Genomic DNA, 25,666 nt, shown 5'->3' with positions numbered 1-25,666 from the left:
AAACTGAAGTTCTGATGTTATTAGCTGCTTGCTTGTTGTGCATGTGAGCACGCTAAAAGGTTATGAGCTGCCATGTTAAACTTCAGTAAGTTTAACTATACTTACCTTGGTAGTAAAACAAATATTTTGCATATCCTGAAAGTTTACATATGACTTATGCTATTTTTAGTTGTGAAGTCCTTGTAATATGTTTGTTAAACCATATATCTTCAATACAGTATTTTGGGAGAGAACTATTAGGTTTAAGATTTTTAATGCGATTTAAAGTTAAAAGAATCAATAGAAAAAACCTGAAATTCTGTACAAATTCTAACTAAAAATAATTTTTTAATAAATGCTAAAGTTCATAAAATATTTTGAGTTTCTATAAAAATAACTAATGCAATCATGCGTTATCTTAAACATAATATTTGGACTGGGTTTGTATGTGTCTATATTCTCTGTATTAATTTGCTAGAGCTGCCATAACAAAGTAGCAAAGACTGGGTAACTTAAATAACAAAAAGTTATTTTCTCAAAATTCTGGAGTCAAAAATAAAGGATCACAGTATTGGCAGGGCTGGTTGCTTCTGAGGTCTCCCTTTGTACCTTGTAGATGAATGTCTTCTCCCTGAGTCTTCACAGCTTTTTCCCTTTGTATGTGTCTGTGTTCTAATCACTTAACACCAGCGATATATCACAAATATCACCAGTGATATTGAATGAGGGCCTCCCTAATAACCACCTTTAACTTAATTACCTCTCTAAAGACCTTATTTCCAAATACATTCTGAGGTACTTGGGCAAGGAATTTGACATATGAAGTTTTAGGAGAACACAGTTCAACCCATAATACTCTGTGATGAGATTACATGATTTTAAACATTATTCACATCATAGGATTTGGTAAAAGGCGCCAAGTTTTCCAATGAACTTGATAACAAAATAAATTTTAAAAATTATTGATGAAATTAATGTATCTTTGCTCAGATGTTATTTTATTGACCCTATTTAAAATTTTGCATTTCCCTTCTTTATTTTTTATACAGTACTTATGATTTCTACTGTGTGATGTAATTTACTTATTTGTTTTACTGTTCGTTTCTTTCAACTGTAATATAAGGTCTACCATGGCAAGAATTATTGTACATTTTTTTCACTTCCACATCCCTAGAAGAGTACCTACACACAGGAGGCCCATAATATCACACACACACACACACAGACACACACACACACATATGTTGAATGCATAGTTCAGCAATAATTCCTCACCATAAGATGAAAACTATTATATTTTCCTTTACTATAAAATGATAAAATCTTAGAAATAGAAAAAAACATGGTAACTGTCCAGTTCAACATTTCCCATCTCTTACCTTGGCATTTTCAACTGTGGTGTTTTCAGTCCTGTATTCATTGCAGTGCTATCTAACCTATAGATGAGGAAACAGAAACTCAGAGAACCTAAGGAACTAAAGTTAAAAGTTAAAACTAAAGTTAAAAGTTAAAAGTCCTAAAGTTAAAAGAACAGTGATATCAGGAGTTGGGACTAGTCAATTTTCCTTCTACTGTACATCCTTAATATTTTTAGTGCTTTTCTGTTTCTTTTAGAAACAGTTTATTCCTGTTTGTTAGAGATTGTCTTCCATTCCTCACAAACATTGGTCCTGGTTCTACTCGGGGAGTGATAGCTTAAACCTAATCCTTTTTACAATTAACTGATGTTCAGATATTAGAAGCTACCAGTGTGTCCCAAATGAGACTTAAATTTTTAGGTCAAAACACAGTCCATTCTTTTAACCAATGCTTTTACATTGTGTAGTTTCAAAAAATTTCAGTACCTTGATGCTTTTTCTGAATATATCCTTGTTTGCCAAGTCCCCTGCAACATGTGAGTTATGCCACAACCAAATTTAGGGTTCCAAATAATGTTCTCACATAGAGTACAATGAAGTATGTGGTTGGAACAAATATTATTTGGGGTTTATAGCCTACTGTTGCATTAATTTTATTTTTTAAGAAATGTTCTGCCATTTATAAACTTTAGTATTTCTCCATGACCTCATGATGTTATGTTGTCCTTTAGGTTGTGATAATCTGTCATTCCTCACTTTTTGCAAAGGTTATCAGCTGTGAATTCCACAAAGTTCATATTTCTCCCTCAGGTCTAAACATATACCATTAGATTCTTCTTCTAATCATTTACTCCAATCAAGATATATCCTGTCTATAGTATTTGGCTTCCTTAATAATACACAAAACTGCAAAGAAAAAAGAAATTAGATTTATTTGACCAAACTTTTCATGAGTGATTTCAAATGGGCTCTTCGAGATCTTTGCTTTTTTCCACTGTACTCACACAGTGCTTCCCCAGTGCAAAAGTTTGTTGTAGGTCAACTTTGTTTTTATTTACATTCATTAGATTTTTGCATTAAAAATTATCTGATTCCACTTAATATCATATTACACATTTAAATCTTTTTGGAATTAAGTGGAATAAAAACAATAAATGAATAAATGAATGAATGTCAGGACCCTGAAGCAGACAATTTCTAGGTGGCAGCTGCTTTTATTATGAGGAAAGCATGAGTTAAAATCAAAGTTAATTTTGTTAAAATGATGATATTTTAGATGTAGATTTCCTAAAAATACTTCTGTAGTATTTTGTGGGAGAGCATTTGTAATAAATCAAGAAGAAAATTGTGACTTTATCTAAATATTAATGAAGAATTGGAACAAAGCAACTTTTTTTCTTTATTACCGTAAGAAACATAAAATACTTCAAAGCAAATTTTGAGTCATATCCTGTACAAATATAAATATGCCACAAATGTTGAAAACCATTTAAGGCAGTTTCAACACAGGCTGTCTCTATTTGCTAACTTTCCATGTTGAGTATTGTATATTAATAAGTGGGGAACAGACTCTTGGAAACTGTTTTTTCCTAGTGGCTTACTCTGTGCTTGGAATATTTCTTGAATATTTTGTGAATATTTAAGTGATGTAGAGGCAACATTTATATTTGAATTTTTATCCTCCTCCAAATAAGCAAGTCATTCTTCTGGAATTTCCCTCTCCCTCTCTGCTCTCTCTTTTTCTGGACTGCCTCTTGGTATATATACAGCCTATGCAGGTTAAAACTGGATTTGTCAGGTAAAGCCGTTAAGTAAACCAACAAAAAGACAACCGTGAAAAGACAATACCAAACAGCAGGTATTGATTATGACCTCTTAGCTTCATAAATATAATGCATTATTTTAGATCAATGATTGATAAACACTTAATATCAATGATTTTGGATAATTTCTTATGCAATGTTTTTTTTGCTTCAAATGCTTGTTTTTTTTTTGTTTTTTGTTTTTTGTTTTTTTGAGACAGGGTCTAGCTCTGTTACCCAGGCTGAATTCAGTGGTATTATCACAGCTCACTGCAGCATTGACCTCCTGGGCTCTGACATTCCTCCCACCTCAGCACCTCAACCTCCTGGGTAGCTGGGACTACAGGTGTGCACCACCACACCCGACAAAATTTTATATTTTGTAGAGACAGAATCTAGCTATGTTGCCCAGGCTGGTCTTGAACTCCTGGACTCAGGCAATCCTCCTTCCTCGGCCACCCAAAGTGCCAGGATTACAGGAATGAGCTTCCTTTATCTTAAAAAATCTATTTTGCTGTAAAATTATTAAATAAATATATGGGTGTAAAGGGAAGATGAAGATAATTAAGAAAGATCATTGATAGTAAATATTTTACTGACTTTTTTTCTTTTTTCCTTGTAAATTTTTAAAGTTATTGTATTCATCAGCCAGTAATGACTAGCTCATTATAATCTGACTCTCATAAGACTTTATGTAACTGGTCATCATTTCTTAAAGTAGAAAAGAAAATGTAAAAGACTTCTGTAAAAAAGGTCTCCTAAAATGCCCAGGGTTTACTAAAAGTTATGCTTTTGGTATATTCTCCTCCTGGAGAGTTTTATCTACTTGGGAAAATATATAAAATTGCCTAGGATAATATCACATATCAATATGTGATGATATCACATATTTGTACAGCACTTTTTAATTATTAAGTGCTTCACATATTTAACACCAATAGTGTCTAAATTTTGTCATTTTCATGGCTTATCACTTTATCCTGACCACCTGGCTGTGAAGTAGTGCTTCCTTAGCTTCAGATGAGCATACTGAGCTTCCAAAAGATCTTGTGATTTGTCCCAGGTCACATAGAGAGGGCAGGACAAAAACTCATGGTTCCCAGTGCCCAAACTGTCTTTCATAGAACTTGTTGGGATCCATACAATTGGTACTTATTTGCAAATTTGTATTTAGGCACTTAGTCACTGTTAACACCTGCAATGAAAAGGGGATAAGTATTAGGCCATTATCAGTAGCCAATATCTTTTTTTATTTTTTGTTTTATTTTATTTTATTTTAAGATGGAGTCTTGCTCTGTCACCCAAGCTGGAGTGCAGTGGTGTGATCTTAGCTCATTGCAACCTCTGCCTCCTGGGTTCAAGTAATTCTTGTGCCTCTGGCTCCCTAGTAACTGGGATTACAGGCATGTACCAATATGCCCAGCTAATTTTTATATTTTTAGTAGAGATGGGGTTTCACCATGTTGGTCAGACTGGCCTTGAACTCCTGACCTCAAGTGATCCATCCGCCTCAGCCTCCCAAAGTGCTGAGATTACAGGTGTAAGCCACCATGCCTGGCCATCAATATCAAAGGTAGAATTATTCACTGGATGAAGCAGGTAGTGAAAAGCAACAGTTTGAGGGACTGGATCAGAACAGGTAGTTTTTTATGAGAGAAAGGGATTGGTACATTTCAGCATAAGAGATTAGCCTTGCTAAGCTTTTTCGGAATTGGAGGACTCTGAGAAACCAGAGCAGTATGAAAAGAGATCCTGGGATGGGGAAACTACTGAGAAAGAAAGCAAAAGGAAAAAAAGTATATGTTTAAGAAAAAAATACCTGTGGCAAGCTTGATCCAAAAGTTAGAGACTCTGGTAATTCTGGAGTTATCTTGATAAAGTGTCTGTTGAGCTAGATTGGAGGTAAATTTGATTATTTTTAGTCTTGCCAGATGTTGTGTGTGAGAGTCCATTTTCATGCTGCTGATTAAAAACATACCCAAGGCTGGGAAGAAAAAGACGTTTAATTGGACTTACAGTTCCACATGGGTGGGAGAGCTCAGAATCATGGTGGGAGGTGAAAGACCCTTCTTACATGGCAGCAGAGAGAGAAAATGAGGAAGAAGCAAAGCGGAAACCCCTGATAAACCCATCAGATCTCATGAGACTTGTTCACTATCACGAGAATAGCACAGTAAAGATTGGCCCCCATGATTCAATAACCTCCCCCTGGGGCCCTCCCACAACACATGGGAATTCTGGGAAATGTAATTCAAGTTGAGATTTGGGTGTGGACACAGTCAAACCATATCATTCCACCCCTGGCCCCTCCAATCTCATGTCCTCACATTTCACAACCAATCATCACACCTTCTCAGCAGTCCCCCAAAGTCTTAACTAATTTCAGCAATAATCCAATGGTCCACAGTCCAAAGTCTCATCTGAGACAAAGCAAGTCCCTTCTGCCAATGAGTCTGTAAAATCAAAAGCAAGTTAGTTACTTCCTAGATACAATGGGGGTACAGATATTGGGTAAACATAGTTGTTCCAAATGGGAGAAATTGGCCAAAACAAAGGGGTTACAGGGCCCATGCAAGTTTGAAATCCAGTGGGGCAGTCAAATTTTAAAGTTCCAAAATGATCTCCTTTGACTCCAGGTCTCACATCCAAGTCACATTGATGCAAGAGGTGGGTTCCCATGGTCTTGGGCCTGCTCCACCCCTGTGGCTTTGCAGGGTACACCCTCTCTCCTGGCTGCTTTCATGGGCTGGTGTTGAGTGGTTGTGGCTTTTCCAGGAGCACAGTGCAAGCTGTCAGTGGATCTACCATTCTGGGGTCTAGAGGACCATGGCTGTCTTCTCACAGCTCCACTATGTGGTGCCCCCGTAGGGACTCTGTGTGGGGTTTCTGATCCCACATTTCCCTTCTGCACTGCCCTAGCAGAGGTTCTCCACGCAGGCCCAGGTCCTGCAACAAACTTTTGCCTGGGCATCCAGGCATTTCCATTTATCTTCTGGAATCTAGGCAGATGTTCCCAAACCTCAATTCTTGACTTCTGTGCACCCTCATGCTCAACACCATGAGCAAGCTGCCAAGGCCTGGGGCTTCCACCCTCTGAAGCCACAGCCTGAGCTGTATGTCAGCCCCTTTCAGCCATGGCTGGAGCAGGTGGGACACAGGGCACCCAGTCCTTAGGCTGCACACAGCACAGGGACCCTGGGACCAGCCCACGAAACCACTTTTTCCTCCTGGGCCTCCGGGGCCTGTGATGGGAGGAGCTGCCGGGAAGTTCTCTGATATGCCTTGGAGACATTTTGTCTTGAGGATTAACATTAGGATCCTTGCTACTTATGCAAACTTCTGCAGCCAGCTTGAATTTCTCCACAGAAAATGGGTTTTTATTTTCTATCACTTGGTCAGGCTGCAAATTTTCCAAACTTTTATGCTCTGCTTCTCTTATAAAACTGAATACCTTTAAAAGCACCCAGGTTACATCTTGAATGCTTGCTGCTTTGAAATTTCTTCCTCCAGATACTCTAAATCATCTCTCTCAAGTTCAATGTACCACAAATCTCTAGGGCAGGGGCAAAATGCTGCCAGTCTCTTAGCTAAAGCATAACGAGAGTCACCTTTGCTCTAGTTCCCAACAAGTTCCTCTTCTCCATCTGAGACCATCTCAGACTGAATTTTATTTTCCATATTGCTATCAGCATTTTGGGAAAAGCCATTCAACAAGTCTCTGGGAAATTCCAAACTTTCCCACGTTCACCTTCAAACTGTTCCAGCCTCTGCCTGCTACCCAGTTCCAAAGTCGCTTCCACATTTTCTGGTATCTTTTCAGCAATGCCCCACTCTACTGGTACAATTTACTGTATTAGTCCGTTTTCATGCTGCTGATAAAAACATAACCAAGGCTGGGAAGAAAAAGAGGTTTAATTATACTTACAGCTCCACATGGCTGGGGATGCCTCAGAATCATAGCAGTCAGTGAAATGCACTTCTTACATGGCAGCAGCAAGAGAAAATAAGGAAGAAGCAAAAGTGGAAACCTCTGATAAACCCATCAAATCTCATGAGACTAATTCTCACAAGGATGGCATGGGAAAGACCAGCCCCCATGATTCAATAACCACCCCCTGGATCCCTCCAACACGTGGGAATTCTGAGAGATACAATTCAAGTTGAGATTTTGGTGGGGACACTGCCAAACCGTATCATTGTGTTTTGTTGATTAGTACATAAAACATTCTTTTTATTTTTGCTGTAGGAACAAATGAATAGCTTTTTCCCTTTTCACTCTTCCTGATTCTTTCGACTTCTACTCTCAAGTAGTGAAGTTTGGATCTGATTGTGTGACACTGAAATTTCTCACATATGCCATATTTCCCAAGGTCCTGTGGATAGAAACTTAAAAAATAATGAATTTGGATAAGATGCAAATATACTCTTTTCACAACTATAATTGGAAAACATGAAGATGAAGCATCTATGCATATATCTTCTGTAACACATACAACTTATGTATAATTTCAGAAAGATTGGACAGCAAGAGCATTGTTCTTAAATGAATTTCTTTTTACAAGAAAGAATTAGATGAATTACTTTTTGTTAATTTTTAATTTTTTTTATCTGGCCAATGCAGTACCTAGGTCAACAGAGTCCCTCCTGTATTTCTATTCGGTGACTGAATGTTAATTAGCAGAGTGGAATCCCCTTATAATAAGTCCTGGATTCTTTTGGGAATTATGTTAAAAAAGGAATTTTACACAATGAACATTGATTGCTAAGACTTAAAGAAACTTTGGCAATCTGCTGAAGTCATATGACATTTCTCAATATGCAAGTTGCACAAATGCCTTTTATTTCTTTTCTCCAAAAACATACATACTACTTTCAGGCCAAATACTGTGCCTTCTTGGAGATTCATTCCTCTATCCCATTTCTTCTTTCCCAGATCTTTACCTCTTCTGTTGTAAGGCATTCATAAAAAGATCTATACATTTGATTCCAGGTGAGATTTGTCAAAAATAATTTTTTAAAATCTATACATTTGAAAGACATAAAATTATAAAATCATCACTTAGGCTTGACAGGAAGCATTAAAAAATTGTACTCATACAATTCCTGTATAAAATATGGGTGAGGAATAGTTCTTTAGTGGACCTTTGCACTATGTATTTAACTATGAATTTTGGTACTCCTGCTTTATATCTTGTTTCTTATTAATATTGCTACACTGTATACACAAGCCTGCCCACAGAAACATTTTGTCTGTTTCATCATACTCACAACTTAACATTTTAAATGTTTCCAATAAAACATGTTCCAGATTCTTTTTTAATACTCAAGTATAATTTTATGGTACATAAATTGTTGCACATATTTTAGAGGGTTTGTGATTTTGTGTAAATTGATTTAAATAGTTGAGCAATAGAAGCAAAGTTGAGTGAATGAATTAGTGAACAATTTGCAATTTTTCCTGCATTGTACATCTATAATGGAAAACTAGGCACACAGCTAGCATTTATGGAATTAAGATTAAACATATTTCAACTTGTACTCTTGCAAAATGAAAAAGAAATGAATGTTCATTATAATCTCACCAAATAGAAGTAATAAATTATGATGAATTTTGTCCCTTGAAAGATAGTGTTGGCAAATTGCTGGCGACTAATTGTAGCAATGAAATTTATGTTAAAGAACTGTGACTGGTACATATTTTGCTCAATCCTAAAGGTTTTTTCTATTTCTTTTTTTCTGGCCTGTGGAATTTCACTTGGCTTTTATGACTCATAGGCTAAGATGCCAATAAAGCTGCTCAAAATTAAGTGCTATAGTAGGCAAGTTATCTAACCAAAGTTTGGGATCTGGTGGGATTTTTCCTTTTGACATTTCAGGTCTGTTGATTTCTGACATGTTAAGGATGAAAATATTTGCCCAGACCTCTGTAAATATTATTTTTTAAAACATCTATGAGTTTGAAAATGTAATTTCTGCAAATGTTACATTTGCATAGAGAAAAAATGACCAAAGATGATAAAGTGTGACATAATAAATGGTTAGACATTGATTATGGTTTTGGTAATTAATTCAATCACTTTACATAATTGCACTGTTTCTCCATTAATAAAAGTATGACATTATTTTGTTGTATCAGTTAAATTCTGCCTTTAATTTTTAAAATAATGGGAAGGGAGTGTGGCCTAATATACATTAATGCAGAACAAGTATAATTAATTTCTAGGCAAATAATACCCAAGGAGATGTATGACAGCATGAGATCCCAGTCATGAGTCTGTTAGTTCTGAACGTGATGAGCAAAAGGGAAACCATAATTTTACATTTTCAGTATTTTGAAGTTATTGCTAATTCTTTATTAAAGTAATTGTCACCTGCTGCAAATTTAATTAGATTCCAGTAGAAATGGGCTGAAGAGAAGAAAAGCAATATGGATTATGTTTGTGTTTCGAGGTAAAGCCCTATATCTCTGACTGTGAATTGTGCAGGATGTGTGCTGGGAAACACATTAAGTTAACATCCAATCCCTTGTGGAAATGGAAAAACCTGAAATTACCCACAAGGGAGTTTCCTTTACATGTTCCTCTCCTTCTTCAGCTAAGAAAACTACACAGATTACATAAAATGGTGGATTCTGAGTGCTTCCCTACAGAAACTTACGCATTTGCGGGGTTCTTTTTTACCTTTTAACCACATTCATCTAATCAAGATAATATTTCTGCTTATTGTAAAAAGTGACCATATTTGTTTTCTGAATCTGAAGAGTGTGCTGATTCAAACAAATCGAAAAAATATTTTATATTTCTGATATTATGTTGACTAATACATATATTAAAAGAATATTTGGAAAATGATTGTGTTTATATGTTTATATTGAAAGGATGTTGGCTGTTAGGTTATATTGAATAAAAAGTCGTTTTTCAGAAATCAAACTCTTTTTAAAATGGAATATAAAAAGCCTTACATTCTGCTTTTCTTTACATTACATCATAAGCATATTCTTTTTTCCCACTATGGTTTTGTTATTCCGAAAGCTAAAAAAGAAAAAAATTACATCTATCTTACAAGCTAAAGGCAATAAGCACGTTCTTACATAAAATTTCTAAGTCTAGTTCTAACGGCTGGGCTTTATTGCAGCCTTATCTGTTTTAGCACCAATTAGACCACGTAGCCTCTTATTATTCACTTTTCAGAAGTTTAAGACTTTAATTTTGGTGTTACATCATAACATAGAGCTGCCATACTTGATTTAATGTTAGGTTTTTAGGTTGGATACGCCCAAATCGTTTGTCCCAGGCTACTGATCGTTGGGATTGGTGACAGATATGCTGGGACCTCAGTGTTCCAGTCCTTCTGGTCACTGGTTGAACTTTCATTCCATGCAAGCAGCCTATTCGAGGTTCTCTGTGTACTGTACAAATATTATTATTTCCTTTGTTTCGATGTGAAGGTGTTGGGACACACTGGTTTAGATTGCGTCTGAGATCTGAGTTTTGAAAGTAATGCTTTGGAGAACAAAAATCATAGTCAGTGTCTCGATGTTTTCCTCAGGTCCTTAAAGGGTTAAAGTATATGAACTATTTTAAAGTTCTTAATACATTTCAGAGGAAGGCCATGTGGCATATTTACCAGGAATCTCCTAAACTCTTGCCAGAATTAAGTATTCTCTTAAAATCTATAAATGAAAAGTAAAAATCTCACAAAATTGTTTCAGCATGTTGATAAATATAAAATGAAACTTTTTGTCCTCGAAGTTGGATTTCCTGGTTTACTAGTGAATTTCTTTAATTACTAATAAATAATTTTTACATATATTTATTAGACTTTTTCATGATTTTTTGTGCTCCTGGCCATACTTCTTTCGGAGAGTTTATTTTCCTATTGACTTGTTGGTATTTATTATGTATTAAAAATAATGACTTGTATCATTTCATATTGTGGCAAATAATTTTTGGCAATTTTTCTCTTGTCTTTTAATGTTATCATAGTTTTTTTATTATACAGAATCTATATTTTTCTCTTTCTAATTTCTTCCATTTATTTATACAGTTTTTTTCTCTCCAATATTAGATAAATATTACCTAAAAGTTCTTCACATTATCCTTTTGAATTCTTCAATCAATTTTGAGTTTATTTTGGTGGTTATTATGAGGCAAGGGTTTAACAATATATTTTCAAATACAGTTTGTTAGAGGCTGGGCGTGGTGGCTTATGCCTATAATCCCAGCACTTTGGGAGGCTGAGGCAGAAGGATCACCTGAGGTCAGGAGTTTGCGACTAGCCTAGCCAACATGGCAAAACCCCATCTCAACTAAAAATACAAAAAATTAGCTGGGCATGGTGGCAGACATCTGTAATCCCAGTTACTCAGGAGGCTGAGGCAGGAGAACTGTTTGAACCTTGGAGGCGGAAGTTGCAGTGAGCTGAGATCACGCCACTGTGCTCCAGCCTGGACAACAGAGTGAGACTCTATCTCAACAACAACAAAAAAGTTGTCAGTGTCATTTGTTTTGGATAATTCATCCCTTCTTCATTAATTTGAACTTTTTCTTTTCATCGTAATTACTATGTATGATATTGTCACAGCTAATATTTATTAAATCTTTAATTTTTACCAGACATTGTGTGAACATTATCCCATTTTGTTTGCGAGCAGATTTTAATTACTAACCAACTTATACATCAGAAAACTAAGATTGAGGGAGATGTAATAGATTGCCTTAAATCCCTCCGTTTGTAAGCCTGGGGAGCCAGGATTGTACCTACTCCACGTCCTCCAAATGTAGACTGTACTAAGTTAACCATTATCATCTAGGCAGTGGAGAGTTAGCCTCCATTAACTTCTATGTTATTTCTGTTTTAGTTATTGCCGTTTTACATGTTTAAAGTAGATAAAGTCCTTCCTTTTGTTCTTTTTTTGCAAAATCAAAGAGTTTAACCATCATACAATAACTAGCTGTTCTAAAGTATGCCTTCTTGTATGTTTTTTTTTTTTTTTTTAAGAACAGGTTTAGCATTTCAATATTTCAAGAAAAGCTTGGGAGACCTTTTCCCAGAATACAAAAAAACTATTCATCAGCTTCTAGAGATTATTTAGTTTGCTTACATAGAAAGTATTTCATCTGGTGATTTTTATAGAGTTTCTTAAAGCTTAAATCATATTCACAAGAATCTTATAAATTAGAGGACAGAATTGAAATCTTAAATTCCAGTTATTTTGTTCAGAATATTGGGACATCTAGATTCAGAAATAACACAAACTTCTTGGGAAAAAAGGAAGCTGAGTAATTTGTAAGTAAGTAAGTAAATATCTCTCCACGATGTCACAACTACAAAAAAGTATTTGTACTTCTCAAGAATTGTGAATAAGATGTGTGTATTTATTTTTCTTAAATCCGAATTTCTGAAACTTGTCATTTCCTTTTTAAGTTTCACTAATGCTTTTTATGTTTATTAAGGAAGTATTTGCATTCCAGTAGTAAGAATACAGGCATAGTTTTAAAAAGAAATTTCTGGAAAGATCACCTAATCAAAGAAGAAATATAAAGGGTTTATTAGCTAAGGAGACAAACTTCAAATGATATCAAGAAAAGGTAATCAAGAACTAGTAAACACCTGTACTTGGAGATCACAAAAGTTGAGAAATGGCCACATCGAGTCTTTTGTTCCTGGAGAAAGTGACAAGAATATCTCAGCCTGAAGAACCTGCAGCCTAAGGACAGTCGAATGCAAGCAGACAGTAGGGAGACCTTGGAAGTGGAAGTCATTAACCTCTGCCAGGGGCGCATTTCCTGACACCTGTGTCTTCCTGTGGCCCCAACACTTGAGGCCAAGTCAGTGATCAACATGAGGAAATCAATAATACTTTGGTGGATTTGCCTCACTAGATTGCATTCCTGGGAGATGACAATTTGGATGAACATGCTCAATTCAAATTTTGCTTGCAGTCTTTTCTATGCCCAACACAACTTCCACCTCCAGATCCCTTTCTGTTTCCTTTCCTGTCTTCTGGTCAATTCCCTACCTCATTCCCGTTATTGTAGAAACCTCTTCCTACAGGATATTACCTCTGTTTCTCCTAGTTAATAATCTAGGAAGCTGGACACCATCCTTCATCCCTCCTTCTGCTCCCAGTCTGGGTTAAGGCAGTCACACTCATCATGTTAACATCTCTGCAGCACTCTTATTTGTCCACATGACTGTTCAACCCAGGAGTTCCCATCTGGTGGGTAGTGGGATACATGCCCCTCTGGGCAGCCAGACCTTCCTTGAGATTTACTGCTGTAGATATTGATAGAGATACAGTTGGGGAAACAAATCGTGAATGGCCCACAGCTCTCCTAGACTATATACTTCCCTTGAAAGAGCAGTAATCCTGCTATAATCACAAGAAATAATTGAAATTAAGGCCTTACCTACATTAACTTATTTAAAATTACACAGCCTCTTTGTGAGGTAAGTTTATCTTAATTTTTAGATGGAAAAACTAAGTTTTAGAGAAGGTAAGTAACTACAGCTAATGGTGTAGGTGTGATGAGAACCTGTCACACTCCAAAGCCCTGGTGGCCCACCTCGGGGCACCGATGGGATTAAAATCATTACTTTCCCATGTGTTTCTGGAGGCCAAGGAGTCTGTACCTGGACTTCAGGGAGCAGTTTCAATGGTTTCTGTCTTATACCCAAGACTTATGTGTAAGGTTTGCTTTGAACATAAGATTGCCCTGCTGTAAACAAACTTTGAAATTACCCATTCAAACTATTCTGAAATTTCAATGTTTACCCTATTTTCTTATGGTGCAGTCACAATAACACGTAGCTGTCTGTTCTTTTTGCATCATGTGAATGTTTTGTCTTTTTTAGTAAGTATTTTTGGGGCTTAATGATTTAGATAATTATAAAAGTATTTTCTTGGCAAAGACATTTATATTGGATGTTGAATGCCTTTAAGGGCCTAAAAATCATGTTTGCTTTGGTCAAGTAACAAAACACTTATGTGAAACAAAATGTCACTAAACTTTTTCAAGACTCATAAAATTAGATATAGGAGGCCACAGATATAATTCTTTATAGTTTAAATGATTTGCAAGTGTGTCTAATTTGAGAGAGAAAAGAAAAAACATAAATGCAATGTCATTAATAAATAAAAATTGTCAGAAATTTATGAGAAAGTGTTTTACACTCAGGAGAGAACCCTAGCCAATTCTATCACTTATTCTTTCAATGAACATTAAATCTTGACTATATTACTCCCAATCCAAATTTGTAAAACACCAAATTTCTGCTTTCCCTCTTTTTGTGAAACTGCCGAATTTAAATTCTGTCTTTGAAGGCTGATTCTAAAGAATGTGGTTAGCTCGTGACTTTAGGTTCAACAACACCCTAGTAACATTTCAGAAAGCCTCCTTATTCCACTGTTGACTGGTTTCCTGCTAGACAACAGAAAGCTGATGTTCTCCATTTCTTAGACCAATGGCTTTTTCATACAGCTGTTGACATAAAAGGAAAGCAAAAAACTTAATAAATCATCTTTTTTATATTACAAATTAAAGCATAACATATTCATTTTATCTGTGGTTTTAAGCCTTTGCTCAGCCATGATGTGCAAATGTCAAATAAATAGTCGACTTTTGATGTGTTTTAACGCTGTCAGTAAAGTAGACTGTAGCAAGGCAAACTGTCTACGTCTGTGGCTGATTTCCAAAAATCAATAACTAACATTTGTAAGTGCATTACTAAAATGCTTTTTATTATTTTAACAAACCTGGAAGTATGTATTATTATCATCTCCATTTTAAAGATGCAAAATGAAACTCAGAGAGAATGGCACTGCCAATCATATAGAACTAGAATTCCTTCAGGTTTATTCTGAATGTCCTTTAGAATTTTAGCAAATAGGTGGCAGTGTAGCTTGCAAAATCTTTAATCAAACTATTTTACCCTCGTTTGATATGAGTTCAGAGAGTTCCATGATGTAGATTCTGTGATTATCAACACTAGGATATATTTATAATAAATCAATATAATGCAATAAAATGAAATATAATTTTTATCATAACAAGTCATGTTCATCTCAAGATATTCAGTACCTAGCCCAGTGCCAAGAAAAGGAGATACCCAATAAATGATTGGTAGATTGAACTGAAGGAGGAAAAGTCACCCTGACAACTTTTATGTGTCCTTTTATTCATTGGCCACTTGTTCCAAATGGTTAGTGTTGTAAGTAGAATATAATACTATACTTCAAATGTCACATTATAGTTCTTTTAACTTCACTTAAAGAGGGAGATCCTGTGTCTTAGGTACCTCCCATGAGTCCAATTATTAGGCTGAGGTTATTGGATAATGTGGATCTGAGTAATTTTCATTTTTTGATCTTTAATCTCTTTAGAAATTTAACTTTTTATCTAACTAAATAAGAGTAGTTCAAAATTAAATGTTTGAGTATGCTATAATACTATTATCATCATTGTGGCCATAGTGTCAGTACAACTATAAGTAATAGGATTTAGTTTAACTCAGGGTGGCTTTGAAAACTACAAGGTCCTAGTAGCTCCAAGGCATGTCTAAAACATACTTCTAGAACAGGGTTGGAAAGCTCTGACTAAGGCAGTATGCTCTCAAAACTCTTAGTTTAAATTCTTATTTGATGGAAAATAAATTGCTCTATATCTTCAACCTCTTTATCCATTGCTGCTTTCATTTTCTGTCCTTAATATAAACCTTTTTCCCAGGCACTTATCATTTGTTCTTTTATGCAAACATTCATTACTTTTTCATGCCACAGTTATGAGAGGCAATATTGTTTATCACAGTTCTCCACTGCAACTTCCTGATCATTCATTTTCATCTCTAAATAAAAATCCTTTGGTAACAGGCTAAATACCTCAATTAAAAGGCACAGAATGGCCAGCTGAATAAAGAACCAAAGCCCATTGGTATGCTGTCTTGAAGAGACCCATTTCTTATGCAATGCCACCCATACACTCAAAATAAAGGCATGGAGAAAAATCCACTAAGCAAATGGAAAAACAGAAAAAAAGCAGGGGTAGCAATCTTAATTTCAGACAAAACAAACTTTAAATCAACAAAGATTAAAAAAAAAAAAAAGACAAAGAAGGGCATTACGTAATGGTAAAGAGTTCAATTCAAGAAGACTTAACTATCCTAAATATACATGCACCTAACATAGGAGCAGTCACATTCATAAAGCAAGTTCTGAGAGACTTTCAAAACAACTTAGACTTCCACACAATAGTAGTGGGAGACTTCAACATTGCACTGACAGTTGTAAACAGATCATCAAAGCAGAAAATCAACAAAGATATTTAGGACCTGAACTCAGCACTGAATCAAATGGACCTGACAGACACTTGCAATACTCTCCATCCCAAAACAACAGAATATATATTCTTATCATTGCCACATGGCACATACTTTAACATCGATTACACAATCAGAAATAAAACACTGCTCAGCAAACGCAAAAGAGCAGAAATCATAAAAACCAATCTCTTGGACCACAACACAACCAATTTAGAAATCCAAACTAAGAAATTCAATCAAAACTATACAATTACTTGGAAATTGAATAACCTGCTCCTGAATGACTTTTGGGTAAATAATGAAATCAATAAGTTTTTGGAAACTAATGAATACAAAGATAAAATGTTCCAGAATTTCTGGGACACAGCTAAGGCAACATTAAGAGGGAAATCATACCACCAAATGCCCACATTGAAAAGTTAGAAAGATCTCAATTTAGCAACCTAACTTCGCAAATAGAAGAACAAGAGAACCAAGAGAAAACCAACCCCAAAGCTAGCAGAAGACAAGAAATAACAAAAATCAGAGGAAGGAAGGAACCAGAGGTATGACAAACGATTCAAAAGATCAGTGAATTCAGGAGTTGGTTTTTTGAAAAAATCAATAAATTACATAGATGGCTAGCTAGACTAATGAAGAAAAGAAACCCAAATAAACACAATCAGAAACAACAAAGGGGAAATACCCCTTACCCCAGAGAAATACAAATAACCATCAAATAATATAAACACATCTATGCAGATAAACTAGAAAATCTAGAGGAAATGGGTGAATTCCTGGATACATACATCCTCCCAAGAATGAACGAAGAAGAAATTGAATCTCTGTATAGACCAATAACAAGCTCTGATATTGAATCAGTAATAACCTACCAACCAAAAAAAGCCCAGGATCAGAAAGATTCACAGCTGAATTCTACCAGATGTACAAATAACATCTCGTACCATTCCTGCTGAAATTATTCTAAAAAATTAATGAGGAGGGGCTCCTACCTAACATTCTATGAGGCCAGCATCATCCTGATAGCAAAACATTTCAGAGTCACAACAAAAAAAGAAAATATTGGACCAATATTCCTAACGAATGTTGATGCAAAAATCCTCAATAAAATACTGGCAAACTGAATCCAGCAGCACATCAGAAAGCTTGCCACAATCAAGTGGGCTTTATCCCTGGGATGCAAGGTTGGTTCAACATATGCAAATCAATAAATGTGATTCATCACATAAACAGAACTAAAGAAGAAACTACATGATTATCTCAATAGATGCAGAAAAGGCTTTCAATAAAATTCAACACCCTTTATGTTAAAAACTCTCAATAGCCTAGATTTGGAAGGAACATACCTCAAAATAATAAGAGCCATATCTGACAAACCCACAGCCAACATCATACCAAATGGGCAAAAGCTGGAAGAGCTCCTTCAGCTGAGAAACAATTTCAGCAAAGTCTCAGGATACAAAATCAATGTACAAAAGTCAGTAGCACTCCTATACCAACCACAGTCAAGGCAAGAGGCAAATCCGCAACACAATCCCATTCACAGTTGCCACAAAAAGAATAAAATACCTAAGAATACAGCTAACTAGGGAGGTGAAAGATCTTTACAATGAGGATTTCAAAACACTTCTCAAAGAAATCAGAGATGACGCAAACAAATGAAACAACATCCCGTGCTCATAGATGGGAAGAATCAATGTCATTAAAATAGCTCTACTGCCCAAAGCAATTTGTAGATTCAATGCTATTCCTATTAAACAACCAATGACATTATTCACAGAACTAGAAAATAATATTTTAAAATTCACATGGAACCAAAAAAGAGCCAAAATAGCCAAGGCAATCCTAAGAAACAAACAAACAAACAAAAACACCCACAAAGCTGGAGGCATCATGCTACCTAACTTCAAGCTATACTATAGTGCTACAGTAACCAAAACAGCATGGTACTGGTACAAAAACAGACACATAGACCAGAATAGAGAGCCCGGAAATAAGGCTGCACACCTACAACTATGTGATCTTCAATAAAGCTGACAAAAACAAACAATGGGGAAAAGACTCCCTATTCAGTAAATGATGCTGGGATAACTGGATAGCCATATGTAGAAGATTGAAACTGGATCCTTTCTTTATACCATCTGCAAAAATTAAATCAAGATGAATTAAAGACTTAAATGTGACACCCAAAACTAAAAATTCTGGAAGACAACCTATGCAATACCATTCTCGACATAGAAACAGGCAAAAATTTCATGATAAAGATGCCGAAAGCAATTGCAACAAAAAGAAAAATTGATAAATGGGATCTAATTAAAGTAAAGAGCTTCTGCATAGCAAAAGAAACTACCAACAGAGTAGACAGACAACTTACAGAATGGAAGAAAGTTTTCTGCAAACTATGTATCTGACAAAGGTCTAATATTCAGCATCTATAGGGAACTTAAACAAATTTACAAGAAAAAAACATTATAAAGTGGGCATGAACAGACACTTTTCAAAAGAAGATGTACATGCAGCCAACAAGCATATGAAAAAAAAGCTCAATATCACTGATCATTAGAGAAATGCAAATCAAAACCACAATGAGATACCATCTCACACCAGTCAGAATGACTATGATTAAAAAGTCAAAAATTAACAGATACTGGTGGGATTGCAGAGAAAAATGAATGCTTATATGCTGTTGGTGGGAGTATAAATTAGTTCAACTATTGTGGAAAACAGCATGGCAGTTACTCAAAGACCTAGAAACAGAACTATCATTTGACACGGCAATCCCGTTACTGGTTATATTCTCAATGGAATATAAATTGTTCTGTCATAAAAACACATATGTTAATTACAGCAATATTTACAACAGCAAAGACATGGAATCAACCTAAATGCCCACCTATGGTAGACTGCGTAAAGAAAATATTGTACATATACACCATGGAATACTACGCAGTCATAAAGATGAATGAGATCATATCCTTTGTGGGAACATGGATGGAGCTGGAGGCTATTATCCTTAGCATACTAATACAGGAACAGAAAACCAAATACTGCGTGTTCTCACTTATAAATGGGAGCTAAATGATGAGAAGACATGGACACATAGAGGGGAACAACAGACACTGGGGCCTATCAGAGGGTGAAGGGAGGGAAGAGGGAGATGATCAGCGAAAATGGGTACTGGGCTGAATAGCTGGGTGACGAAATAACATGTTCGACAAACCCCTGTGACACAAGTTTACTTATATAACAAACTTGCACGTGTACCCCTGAACTTAAAATAAAAGTCAAATTAAAAAATTCTTCCTCTGACATTCCTATTATCTGATACATTTTTTTCCAACAAAAATAAACAATCTTATTTCTTTTTAAATTTTTTAAATTGTTTATATTTTTGTGGGTACCTAGGTGTATATATTTATGGGCTACATGAGATGTTTTCATATAGGTGTGCAATACACAATAATAACATCAGGGTAAATGGGGTATTCATAACCTCAAACATTTATTCTTCATGTTACGAATAATTCAATTATATTCTTTTAATTATTTAAAAATGTACAGTTAAATTACTATTGACTGTAGTCACCCTGTTGTGCTGGCAAATACTAGGTCTTATTCTTTTGAACTATATTTTTGTATCCATTAAACTATCTTCAGTTCCGTCCACCCCACCCCATACAACTCTTTCCAGCCTCCAGCAACCATCTTTCAACTCTTTTATCTCCATGGGTTCAATTGTTTTAATTTTTAGCTCCCACAAATAAGTGAGAACATATCAAGTTTCTCTTTTGGTGCCTGACTTACTTTACTCAACATTGTCTCCTCCAGATCCATCCATGTTGTTGTAAATGACTGGATCTCATTCTTTTGTATAGATGAATAGTACTCCATTGTTTATATGTACCACATTTTATTTATCCATTCATCTGTTGATTGACATTTAGGTTTATAGAATTTCAATTTAGCACTCACACTGCTCAGTCACTGTGGACTTTGACACGACATAACCAGTCTATCCAACATTCTATCTTCACACGTTTTCTACATTGTATTCTTCCATGCCTTCCACCCAATATTTCACACCTGTGGCCACACCTGTAACTTTATCATAACCTAGTTTTGTTCTTCTTCTGGACTTGAACTCCAGTGGGTCAGTGGTAATACCCTCCTTTTCATTTTCTAACTCCATCAGTCCCACTCTTCCTCTTCTTTGACTTCCCTAAGAACTCCAGGCTCTAAGCCATCGCCCCCTTATGGCTGCCTTATCCGGCCAATCTCTGAACAGTGCATTTCATCAATGTCTCTCTATTTAGCCTTCCTTTGCTGCTAATGTCCAGTTTAAATCTGCCCTCATATCAATCTTATTCTCCCTACCAATTATTCCAAACCTGGTCCTAGCCTCCTACTTCTCAAGAAAAAATAAAACTAGCAAGCAAGTAAAACCAAACAAACAAAACTTGGGTCCCTCAGGTGTAAAGTCCTTTAACATCCATAAGCCGGTACTCATCTGTGTAAGCAAGCCTTCTCATTTGTTTTCATCCAGTCTCAGAAGAGGTTTAACTTATCGTGTTCCAGGATTGCTCTTGATAGAATCCTTTCTCCTAATTTCTAAAAATGTACTTCTCTGTCTTTTTCCATATTTTTCACATTTCTCTTTCTACTTTCCTGCAGGCTATGGACATTCTCAAGCATTTTTCAGTGGCAAACAGATGTATAAATGATTTCATTTTCCACCTTTAGCTACTATTGCCCTTACCTGCCTTCTGCCCTTTCACTAACATCTTAGAAAAGAAAGACACAGCTTCTTTTTCACTAATGTGTTATTTAATTCATTGCAAAATAAAAATATACTTCTACATATCAAAATCCAATGAATGCCTTTCAGCCTTCATTTTATTTCATCCTTCTGTGGAAATTGATAAGGTTAATTACCACTTTTTCTTCCTGAAGGTCCTGCTTCTTTTATCTTCTTAGACCCCATTCTCTTCTGATCATCTGGCTTCCTGACCATCCATCTTAGTCTTCTTTGCTAGACATCTTCCTGTCTTCCCCGAAAATTTTGATGTTAACCAATACTTCTTGTCCCTATTTTCTTCTCATCTTGCACACTCTCTCTGAGTAACTCCATTCACACCCACGATTTCTATTGACTTTAAGTCTAGCTCTCCTATTATTAGGAGGAATACTCTGGTGGTGACTTAATGGAATTAAATTTGAGTGGAGAACAATTCGAGAGATGACAAGGACACCTGTTAGAAACTTGTTTTTCTTGAGTATGATGATGAATTTCTGGACTTAGAGTAGCAATGGATAACAAGGAGGAATAGCATGGTTTTTTACTTTTCATTTTCTCCTATGTAATTGCTTTTACGACTTTGTTGAGGCATAATTTAGGTATTATAAAATTTACCCATTTTAAGTATATAATTAACATTTTATAATTTCTGAGTTGTGAAACTGTCATCATAATGCAGTTTGAAGACACTGTTATCACCCCAGCAAGATTCATCATGCCCATTTACAGTTATTAATAATATCCATGTCCACTCTTAGACCCAGGCAGCCACTGATATACTTTCTGTTACTATACATTTGCCTATTCTAGACATCTCATATAAATGGAATAATACTGTATATGTTCTTTTGGGTCTTGCCTCTTTCACTTAAATAATGTTTTTGAGGTTCATCCATGTTGCAGCCATGTTGCAGTATGACCATGTTACATAGGAAAATGTAGCTTATTGCTTGTTATTGATGAATACTAGTATGCCATGTTTGGATTCACTACATTTTGTACGTCTCTTCATGAGTCAGTTGACATTTGGATTGTTTTTAATACTTGGCTAGTATTAATAGTGTGGCTATGAAGATTTTTATGCAAATCTTTCTGTGGACATGTTTTCATTTCTCATGGGAGATTCCTAGGAGTGGAATTGCTGGGCCATATGACAAATTTATATTTAACTTAACATTTCTGGTTTGCAGTTCTTAAGGGAACAAAATTAATGCTGTGAAACATAGAATTACCAAATAGTCTACCAAGTCCACTCCTAGGAATATATCCAAACAAATTGAAAACAGGTATTTGAGGAAAAACCTTTACAAAACGGTTCATAGCAACACTATTCACAATAACCAAGAGCTGTAAATAGCCCAAATACATGAATTAATGGATGGGTAAACTGTATGAGAGAATGTTGTTCAGCCATAAGAAATAGAGTTCTATTGTATGCTGCAACATGGAAGAACATTGAAAACATTACACTAAGTAAAAGAAGCCAGACATAAAAGCTTACATATTCTATGATTTCATTTACTTGAAATATCCAGAATTGACTAATTCATAGAGACAGAAAGTAGATTAGGGTTTTTTAGGGGCCAGGGAGGAAAGAGAAAGGGAAGTGAGTACTTAATGGGTTTGAGGTTTTCTTTTGGGGTGATGAAAAATTTCTATAGTTAGATAATTGTGATGGTTGCACAGCATTGTGAATGTACTTAATGTCATTCAATCTTAACTTTAAAATATAAAATGGTAAATGTTATGTGTATTCTACCACTATAAAAAAGCTGTGTGTGATCCGCAAACAGAAAGTCTAAAATCCACATGAATAGAGATTAATTTGCTTTGGTACGCTGCTTTTGGAGAATCAGAATGCTCAGGGAAATGATGCTTTCTTAGAATCAATTAGTCATCCTCATAGTTCCTGAATTCGGTGTCTACCATGTCCGTGCATTGTTCTAGGAGCTTTACAGATATTATTTCTAATTCTTATAGTACTCCAACTAGGCAGGTATTGTTAATTCCATTTTTAAGACTAGGAAACAGAAGCTCTAAAAGATTAACATATTCATAGTCACAGAGCTCATAAATGCTGAAACTGGGAGTTGAGACATTCTCTTTAAAGTCTGTGGATTTTACACTGTATTTTGTTGTTCCAAAATTGTTTAAGCATATTCTAGCTAGAAGGCACCGTGCACAAAAGAATAGCAAAACAAAGCAGAGAAGGCAGAAGGACCTGGAAAGGGACTCTATTATTGAATATCTCAGAGTTTTAGGAAATTCACATTGTGTTTAACACTAGTGGACCCCCGGGTAAACTGGAACAATCGCCATAATGAATCCCATATTGTAACATGACAGTTCTTAGCTCAATATATGCTTACTATAAGCTGATTTCAAATATTTTGGCTTACTGCCAGGAAGAACGCAGCACTTATAATTTCAATTACATGGTATTTCAAGTAGAACCATGTCTTAATATTGAAGGGGGGCATTAGAGTTGACTACCAGGACAACAACAAGTTTCAGAGAAGGATTGTTATTTTTAAATTACTTTAAGGACCAAGTGGACTAGCTTACTCCTGTGCTTGAAAACACCGCAAAGGCTAAAGGACTTAATATTTGGTGAGTCTTAATAGAAAAATGTAGGTTGCATGAAGTGGTTTTTTATAGAGTCGCAATAGAAAGTTAAAACTCTTACACACCACAATGCGTTGAGGGATAAGAGGCTTAAATTACAGTCAGCCTCCTATGCTGTGGGTTAGGATTTATTTGAAATATAGATTTACCAATTGTTGTTAAAAAAACATGAAATTACTTTGAGAAGTATTTGGCCATAGTAAGGGAAGTAAACAAACAACTTAACAAACAAACTCATGAAAACCATCTCTAAGCCTGAAGATAGACTACAGGGGTTGTAAGAAATATGTGAATTGTTTTATTATGACGTTTGGGAAATTATTAGTAAAATTTATATTTATAAAATATAAAATACTTATATCTTTGAATTTTAAAAAAATATTATATTACAAATAAACTCAAAATATCTTGTATAAATTCATCTATATATACATACTCACAATGCCATGAACTTCCCTCAAATCATAAGATGAAAGCATTAAGATTTTCATGTTTTAGTTTAATTGCAGTTTCAGCTCATAGGCCCAAAAAATGTGGAGAACTCTAACAGCAGTCAAATTCTCAGCTGTCTAATATTAAGAAGTCTTCCAATGTTTCCTTAACTTCTCCGGGTTAAAAGAAACTAAGACTTCCTCTAAGAGATGGAACGTATCTCTGGTAAACTTGTAAAAGAGTTCTTCCAGTTCTTCCTTATTTAGAGTGACCAAAATTTGATTCCTTTTATCTTCCACAGATTGTTTGTGCTGCTGTTTCATTAAGTTAAATTTCCCTGCCTTCGAATTCTATGAGCCAAAAACTCCTTAAACTTTTCCAGTTAGTCCCCTGGCATGACTTATAGTTGTAAGTTCATTGCTTATTCTGTGGGACCTTCCCTTTGACCTGGTTCTTGGACATAGCCTATGGGGTACTGTGCTGGAACCAGGTGGTATGGCTCCCTGGTTGGGTAGGGCCATCTTTCCCCAACTTTATACAACGACATCACATTGGTACCTTGAAATCAGCCCTATGGGAGGAATTATTCCACAGAAATCAACAAATGCTTTAAAAGCCTTAAGTTTCTTCTGGAGAACTGGTTGTTAAACTTTTACCATGTACACTGATATTAAGAATCCAGGTGAGAAATATAGAGAATGGTGCTATAAAAACTGACAAGTGACTTCTTTTAGGGCCTCACCAGCAAACTGTGTTGTGGATGCACAGTGGAAGTACTGGGAATTTGTATCCTTCGAGAGTTTTCCATAGGGTTGTGCATATAATGGGTGATGGTATTTTCTGACTTTAATTAATGTGGGCAATTTTTCTCCCATTCTTATATAGAATAGCAGTGGAATTCTATACTTCATAGATCAGAGACCAACTGGTTGAGTTGGGAAAATGTTTCTTAATTTTAACTTTATTTTTTATGTTTAGGCCAGCATTTCTCTCTAGTTAGCTCTCGAATTGTGTTTTTTTTTAATATCAGGAAACCATCCATATATTTGTAGATAGGTCTTTTTGAGAATCGTATGGATCTAATTTCCTCCCAATCCACCAGAAAATGTTGTTGATTTTTAAAAATGACAGACAGTATCTTGTGAAGCTCTGTATTGCCACACATTATTTTGTTCTTGAAGGAAAGCTTAAAAGAAAATGACAGGCAGCATATTTTATGGTCATAACACAGCAATATTGAAAACATGTTCCCGTAGATAAAGGAAATGATCACTGTTTTGTAAATAATGAGCACTCTTGGATCATCTAAATGTGATTGTGAAGGCTGAATATTAAATTTAATATACAACTTGACC

General features: G+C 35.4%; 1 protein-coding gene across 5 annotated transcripts in view; it reads left to right on the top strand.

Annotated features, from left to right (window-relative positions):
• C8H8orf34 (chromosome 8 C8orf34 homolog) overlaps positions 1–25,666 on the top strand; it is a 493,915-nt gene that overhangs the window by 395,796 nt on the left and 72,453 nt on the right. The gene's annotated exons all lie outside the window — the stretch shown is intronic.

Source organism: Macaca nemestrina, chromosome 8 (assembly GCF_043159975.1).
Source record: "Macaca nemestrina isolate mMacNem1 chromosome 8, mMacNem.hap1, whole genome shotgun sequence".
Classification (NCBI taxonomy): domain Eukaryota; kingdom Metazoa; phylum Chordata; class Mammalia; order Primates; family Cercopithecidae; genus Macaca; species Macaca nemestrina.
The sequence above is the reverse complement of the archived record's forward strand: the minus strand, read 5'-3'. Positions and strand labels throughout refer to the sequence as shown.